The sequence below is a fragment of the Impatiens glandulifera genome, chromosome 1 (genome assembly GCF_907164915.1).
Source record: "Impatiens glandulifera chromosome 1, dImpGla2.1, whole genome shotgun sequence".
Classification (NCBI taxonomy): Eukaryota; Viridiplantae; Streptophyta; class Magnoliopsida; order Ericales; family Balsaminaceae; genus Impatiens; species Impatiens glandulifera.
Window position 1 is genome coordinate 18,937,203 of NC_061862.1, and position 8,706 is coordinate 18,945,908.

The following is an 8,706-nucleotide window of genomic DNA, read 5'->3' on the forward strand; positions in this document are numbered from 1 at the left end:
AACTTTTATGTCTTGAATTTTTTTCTACATAGCTTCTTGGGTTGGTGGAGAGTAAAAGGGTAAAAATTGCAACAACTGTTTCCGTTAGGACATCACTCTCACTCTCACTCTGACTCTATTTGTTCTCACAAAGGTCAGTCACACCCACAGTCGTTATGTATACATACCAATTCCAAAAACACGAAATTTAAGGTTTTTAGTAAATTATTTTCGAGAGTTGTTAATGGTGGCTTGGCTGCTTCCTAATTGGCTTTCTACTTTCCAACTTTTGAAGCCAAAGTACAAATGGTGAAATACCCAAATTCCTCGAAGCCTATTCGGTTTTGCGATATCATAAATTTATTTCATTCTTTAGATTGAGGAAATTTTCGGAGATTTGGTTGCAATTAGTGTTATTAATGTCATTTATTAACTTTTCTGGTAAAGTTAATAAATTTATTGACTTTAAAAAAGAAGATGAATCTTTATAAGATTACGCCTGATTATGAGAATCTATTAAATTTATTAAATGGAGGGTTTAATTTCCCTATACTTACGGAATTGGCAACAAAAAATTGGCTTGCTGAATCGGGGAGAACGGGAATTCAGAAACAGAGAGAATCACCTAAGAGAACTAGAGGGATTTTGCTACAGGTAAAATTTGTTTTCTTCTTTCATTGATATGATAGATATCAAACTGCTGTAATTTTCATTTTTCAGGCAGAGATAGCTTTTGCAGTTGTCTGTCAAGATTCACTTCAGAGAACCAAAGGGATTTTGCTGCTTTAGCAAGGTAAACCTTATTTTCTTTCACTGATATGATAGATAGATACTTCATGCTGTTGTATTTTTCATTTTTCTTGGATCCTAATGATTTTCAGAAGAAAAAAAAGTGTAGATTGGGAATGGTAAGTGATCTTTTGAGCATGTCAATTTTGCTAACAAATAGATTTGTTTATAAATTAAGTTAAGGGAATTTCTGATTGTAGAAATGGATTGACTCAATGTCCAAGAAAGGATTTGGCTATTAATTATATTTTTGTTGCTGTAAAGCCTTTTTTACTTATGCATTAACAATATTGCTTGGTTTTCAATTTGCAATTGTTGGTTCAAATTTTATCAAATTTTGGACACTTGTTGAAAATCAATTCAACACATCTATCAAAACTCTACAATCTGATTTGGGAGACGGATATAGGAGTCTCAAATCTTGTCCCTGTTGAACTCCTCTGATTACAATCCTTGCTACGTAAACTTTGCATCTCCCCACCTTAACACCTCCTACTCGCTGGTGTGAAAACATTGGTGTTGTTTTTTCTCTTTATCAATCCAGTTTTGCATGCTCATACAAAAATATATAGAGATTGATTTGCATTTCATTCGTGAACATGTTTCTCATAAATCTGCCAACATCCTCACCAATAGACTTGCGTCAAATTGGTTTGCTCTATTACATAACAAACTAATGGTGTGTGCTCCCTGCTGCTTCGTTTGAAGGAAAACATTAAATACAATAGGCAAAAATGATTTGAATATACATAGGGTATATATCTCTTGAATGCGAAAACTATATGAACATGACTTTTATGTAGAAGTTTGCATGCATGTATAATCGTATGAATGACCACGTGTCGTCTTTGGATTGAGCCGCTCCTGGGATTGTAAATTGAATGCTCCAAAACCGCGGATGCATATTATTGTTTCAAATTCAAACATGTGAAACTTACCAAAAGAATCCTTTGTAATGTTGGAATAAATCTATATTAAGTGGTTGCTATTATTATTACAATATCCTATTTATAACAAGTACCAAAAATGACAAGAATCTTCTTGTCGGAAAGAAATTAGTTTGTCGTTTCTCTCCATTAAAAAATGATGACTTTGATTTTATCAAATATGTTGATGGCTTATTTTAATTTATAATATAAGTTCCAAGCTTATATCAACGAGAAATTGAGACATTCGTTGTCCATATTTTTAGTTCAATATATTTCTTGTACATGCATATGTTGTATCAATTGTAATTTTACATAATACTATGTTTCTTTTGATCCTGCAGTCTAGTTTTGAAAACAAAAAGAAAATAGTTTTGTACTTCCAGTCTTCAGGGTTTGTGCATTTTTTATTTTATATTTGACATACTTTTTATGAATTCACAAATTTATTACTGTTACAGGAATGGGTGGATCTAAGAATCACACTAAAACACGCCAGATACCCAAGAGAAGAGATCAAATAGTAAACGAGAAAGTAGAAGCTATTGCCTTAACAAGAGGGGTTGATGATCCTCGACCTAATAGAAGGTTAATAGACTTTGTCCTCCACGATGTAAATGGAAAACCACAACATGTAGAAATGTTGGAAGTGACGGACATTTTCATTTCTGGTCGTATATTACCATTGGAAGAAAGTTCCAACAAGCACAAGGAGAAAGGAATAAAATGCTTGACCTTTGGACGCGTGGAAACATGGGAAATATCTGGTTATGAGGATGGTTCACCAGTTGTCTGGTTGTCAACTAAAATAGCTGACTACAAATCTGTTAAGCCCGCTAGTAGCTACAAAGAGTTGTATGATATTTTCTATGAAAAAGCTTATGCTTGTATAGAAATATTCAATAAACTTAACGGATCTAACGGAGGCGATCCGAATATGAGTTATGAAAATTACTCTGGAAGGTTGTCCACTCAATGAGGGGAAGTAAGAATATTTCTCAAGGTTTATCAATTAGGAAATTCATTATTTCAAATGGTGAGTTCATTTACAAACAACTAACTAGCTTCGATTATTCATCTAAGAAAAATGATCAGCTCTTTTGTGGGCTTCCTGTTCTTACTTCCCTTAGGGATGAATGTCAAAATCTTTCATCATCAATGCCAGTTATGATAACACATCATAAAAGTTCACTGGAGATCGAAGAAGAGGCTAAAGAGCAAGAGAGTCGGTCAGCTCATGTTGATGATATAGGGATAGTCCCAAAATTGGTTTGTGACTTTCACAAACAAAACTAACGAAGATGAAGATGAGATTGCAAATGGCAATATAAGAGTCAAAGCAAGAGGAAGCGCACAACTGCTCCAGCAAAGAAGTATTATATAAAAACTAACGAAGATGAGATTGCAAATGGCTATCCACTCCCTGCATATTATAAATCTACTTTTCAGGAAATTGATGAGTATCTCATATTTGATGAGTGGTACAAGACAAGTAGCTCGAATGAACTTCCTAAAGCAATCTTGCACAATTGGTCTCTCTATAATTCGGATTCTCGCCTCATTAGCTTGGAGCTCCTACCGATGAGATCTTGTGCAAATATGGATGTAGTAATTTTTGGATCGGGTAGAATGAAAGATGATGATGGAAGTGAGTATCTACTTGATGGAGAAGACAATTCTGACGTGGAGGGAATTCCAATATACCTGAGTGCAATAAAGGAATGGATGATTGAATTTGAGCCTTCAATGATCTTTATCTCAATCAGAACAGATTTGGCATGGTAAGATATATTATTATTTAATGTGTTTGCAAAAAAAGTTTATTTATCATATTTTGATCTTCTCTTCTCCCCTTTGTTTTTAGGTATAGACTTGGAAAACCATCAAAACAATATCTTCCATGGTATGAACCAGTGCTAAAAACAGCAAGGCTTGCTATTGGCATCATCACCATGCTAAAGGAACAACCCAGAGTTTCGCGTATTTCTTTCTCTAAAGTCATTAAGAAAGTGGCTGAATTTGAGAAGAATCATCAAGCTTACATTTCATCTGATCCAAAAACAGTGGAGAGGTATGTAATAGTTCATGGACAAATTATCTTGCAACAGTTTGTTGAGTTCCCGGATCAATTCATACAAAGATCTTCTTTCGCGAAAGGTCTTAACGAAGAAATGGAACAAAGACATCATACCAAGTGGCTATTGAAGAAAAATGCAGTAATAGATAAGGATAAAAGGAATCTGAATCCAAGTGCACGAATGCTGACTTCAACAAAGTCGAAAAAAATGGCTATGCCAGCCACTATAACAAAACTGGTCCATAGAATCTTTAGAGCATCTTGCTATAATGACTTGGCCGATTCTGAGATGGACGAGAGGGAACGTGAAGCTGACGAGATGCAACCAGACGACGATAAACAAGAGCTCGAAGAAGAAATTAAAATCCTAACCATCTGCCATTGTGAAAAGCTGGATCAGTTGACTTCACACACTTCGAACGGAGAAATTAGATGGGATGGAGAGGCAGTTGGAATGAATGACGGTAATGTTATTTATAAGAAAGCGATAGTTCGTGCAAGTGTTGTGTCGATAGGTTGTTCCGTGCTTGTTGAGTCAAATAAGTTGGTGGAACCTTCTATTTGTCTAATTGAATATTTTTTTGAGAATTCAAATGCAAGAAAGATGGCTCATGGTAGATTGATGGTAAAAGGGTTTCAGACAGTTCTCGGGGATACTGCCAATGAAAGGGAAGTATTTTTGACAAATAATTGTTTGGTATTTGATCTAAGTGATATTGTGCAAAACTTAGTTGTGGAGATCCGCTCAATGCCATGGGGTTATCAGCATAGGAAGGAAAATTCTATCTGGGATAAATTAGACAGGGATAAAGCTGAAGATAGAAAAAACAAAGGTTTGTCCGTTGAATATTTCTGCAAATTCCTATATTGCCCTGATGAGGGTGGTTTCTTCTCTTTTCAGAAAGATACCATAGGCCTTGGTACTGGGATGTGCCATTCTTGTGAAAAAAATAGAATTCTAAGGGAGAAAGAGATGTTTAAGATAGTTCCTACTTCAACTGGTTTCACATTTATGGGAGATGAGTATTACCTCAATGATATTTTATATTTGGGTCCTTCTTATTTTGAGGTTAACAAAAAAAAAGTGTGAAATTTTCAAGGGAGGAAGAAACGTGGGATTGAAAGTTTACGTCGTTGGTCAACTAGTGGAAATCGTAGTCATAAATAATACTAGAAAAGTGGATCATAAATCCCTTAGGGTTAAAATTCGAAGATTTTTCAGATCAGAGGACATTTCTGCTGATATAGCATATCGATCCAATATTCGAGAGGTAATTTTAATGTCACGTGATTATTTATTTCATTAAAAATAAATATAATTGTAAATATGGATATTTTCCTTTATATTATCTTGTATGTGTTTTTGATTCTTCTTTGATAATTATGTAGGTATACTACAGTGGAGAAATAGTGAGTCTTCCTATAACAGCAATTAAGGGTAAATGTGAAATAAGGAGAAAACAAGATGTTTCACATGTGCAGCCTTTGGGAGTTTTCGATCATATCTTCTACTGCGATTGTTTTTTTTATCATAAAAGTGGCAAAATCGACCAGGTAATTAAATATTTTTTACAATATATATGAGGAATGTCCACTTCTCATTTAAGTTTGCTATTTTTCTACAGTTGCCAACTCATATGAAAGAAAGTTTCTCAAAAGGTATAGATGCAATAGGAAACAAAAACAAAAGGAAGGATAATCTCATTACTCCCTTATCAACCCTCGATATTTTTGCTAGTTGTGGTGGTTTATCGGAAGGGCTAAGACAATCAGGCAAGTACTTTCTGTACTGATAAAATTGATGATTATTAGCTTATATAGATTCTAGTAAAATTGGCATCACTTGTATTTGTGAAACCAAGTGGGCCATTGAGTATGAGAAAGCTGCCGGGAAAGCTTTCAGACAAAATCATCTAAGGTACGAAGTAATGTCACTATTCTTTTGCTTGCCTTGTATATATATATATATATATTTTCATTTTCTATTTCTGACGAGATAATTTATTATCCGTTTTTAGAATTGTTGCAACTCTTTATGTCCTCAATAATTGACTATTTGTGGATGATATTTAGGGCAATCATGGATGCATGTGGGGATTCCCATGACTGCATTTCAACTTCTGAGGCTACAGAATTGGCCAAAAATCTTGATAAGAAGCTGATGAATAAATTGCCTATGCCGGGACAAGTTGACTTCATAAATGGAGGACCTCCATGTCAGGTATACTATAATTGTTACCAATTCAACGTTAACAATTTGGTATGTATGGTGTTTGTATTATTTAAAGTCTCATTCATGGCAACTCTATTAATATATATTTTCACATTTCAAAGGTAAATGATTAGATTCTTCGTGAATGTTTGACTTTTTGTTTTTCCTTGCATGTTAACAACTTTTCAAAGCAGAAAGTGAAGAAAAATAAAAGGACATAAGGTTCATGCATTTATGTTTTGACTAAACAAACATTGAAGAAACAGAAATGACCCATGCACATTTAGTGTTTTGAATTAAATGACCTTGTTAATAATAGTTCATGTATATTTCAACCTTTTAAGGACCTTTTTCATCTTTGAACCCAATCCTTTATTATTCCGATTATTGATACGTGTATTTAAGAATTCTTGAATGTATAATTCATTGTTTTCTTAATACTATTTGCACACTGAAAAAAAATTCATCAAAGTTGGGATCATGAAAAAATGTGTTGTAGGACGCATGTATTTAGATTGTTTTGTATACCTATTTGCAGGGTTTTTCTTTGATGAATAGATTTAATCAGAGCTCCTGGAGTGAGCTTCAGTGTGAAATGATCTTAGCATTCTTATCTTTTGCGGATTACTACCGGCCCAAGTATTTCCTTTTAGAGAATGTGATGAACTTTGTTTCATTCAATAAAGGACAGACATTTCGCTTAACCCTAGCATCACTTATCGAGATGGGTTATCAGGTAAATCATATTTTCAACAGTCAGTTTCTTTTATGGATGCCTTTTTCTTTATTCTTAATTTCCTGAAATTAAAATGTAAAGAAATTATTTCCTTCTAAATATCAAGACTTGTATTGTTTTTGTTAGGTTGTTTTCATGGCTACTTTCATGTAATTATGAAATTATGAAATTTTGTAATCCTTTTCCATAAAAGAAATGCAGACATTTATATTGACGTATATATATTTTTTAATTTGCAGGTGAGATTTGGCGTTTTGGAAGCTGGGGCTTATGGTATATCGCAATCGAGGAAGCGGACATTTATATGGGCAGCCGCACCTGATGAGAAGCTACCTGATTGGCCTGAACCAGTTCATGTATTTGCCACTCCAAATCTTAAGATCAACTTAAACAGAACTGTTCATTCACGTTGCTGTTAGAAGTACCTCATCAGGTGCTCCACTTCGTTCAATCACTGTTCGAGATACCATAGGCGATCTTCCTGCTGTTAACAGTGGGGCTTCAGTAACATCCATGAAAGTATGTGTTCTGTCTTTGGTTCAATAAGACTGATTGACATCACAAACATCAAACAATAACAACTTCTTCTTTTTTGCTTCTGCAGTATGGAGTGGACCCAATGTCCTGGTTTCAGAAGATAATAAGAGACAATATGGAAGTTTTAACGGATCACATATCTAAAGAAATGAATGAGATTAATCTAATCAGATGTAAAAGAATTCCTATTCGTCCAGGTGCTGATTGGCGTGATCTTCCAAATGAGAAGGTAACTACTAATAGTTGCATTATTTTCTGTCTCATTGAGCATAAATGACACTAAGTAATGGAGAACAATCAAATAACATCTTCTCCTTACAGGTCCGTTTGAGCAAAGAACAATATAAGGATTTGATACCTGGGTTCCTGCTAAACTCTTCAAAAAGGAATAACCAGTGGAAAGGTCTGTATGGAAGGATGGATTGGGAAGGAAATTTTCCAACCTCTCACAAACCCACAACCTGCGGGCAAGGTTGGGATGTGCTTCCATCCAAACCAGGATAGGATTATTACTGTTCGCGAGTGTGCTAGATCACAAGTAAGTTCATTACCCGCCTTTTTTCTTCTTATTTTCCCAACAAAATTCTTAGATTCCTTTCTTTGGGCTAATTCTATGTGCATATAGCTTTTTGAAAAACTTATTGATTGAATCACTATTATCCTATGGAGAAGTTCTAGTTATGTTTTATTTTGGGGACTAATACTTTCGTTGAAAAGGAATGAGTTTTTCTTTTCTAAATAAACATTAATATGTAATCTAAAACAAAAACAGTTCATGCACATGCTGCATTTATTAAGAGAGTCGAGCTCCAAGTTGATATGAGCTCCTTTGAGGTTTTATTTTGATTAATTTATGAAAAATAATGTCATGACCATATATATATGTTTATATTTACGTCGCAGGGCTTTTCAGATAGCTACAAGCTTTTTGGGAATATTCAGCACAAACACCGACAAATTGGAAATGCTGTCCCTCCACCACTAGCATTTGCTCTCGGGACAAAACTCAAGGAAGCCCTTGAAGCAAATAAATCTTATTTATGAAAAGTACTATTTATTATTCGAGGCATTTGTGGATTTTATTTTCTTTCTTTTCGGTCTGATTTTATCATTTCTTTCACATTGATAATAAAATAGCACAAAATAATGAAGCACATGCAAATAACATCACTTTCTTACAGGTCTGATTGAGCAATTCAGATCTTTTGCTACCGATTCCCGTGTTCCCCTGTTGCGGACCAATCAGATTGCAGCATTATTATTATAATAATAAATCAATCTGGGTAGGAGATGGAGGGAGGGAGATCCGAAATCCGTGTTTCATTCCGGGTTCACACCAGACGCCGTTAACGGCAGCGCCTGTTAACGCCAGGAAATATTATAATATTCATATGAAACCCGGATAAGATATCTTCGCTCCGGGCACCGTGTCATAGGAAAGGGTGAAAAG

General features: G+C 34.6%; 1 pseudogene; it reads left to right on the forward strand.

Annotated features, from left to right (window-relative positions):
* Positions 1-711: 711 nt before the first annotated feature.
* LOC124919811 lies at positions 712-8,451 on the forward strand (annotated as a pseudogene).
* The last annotated feature ends 255 nt before the right edge of the window (positions 8,452-8,706 follow it).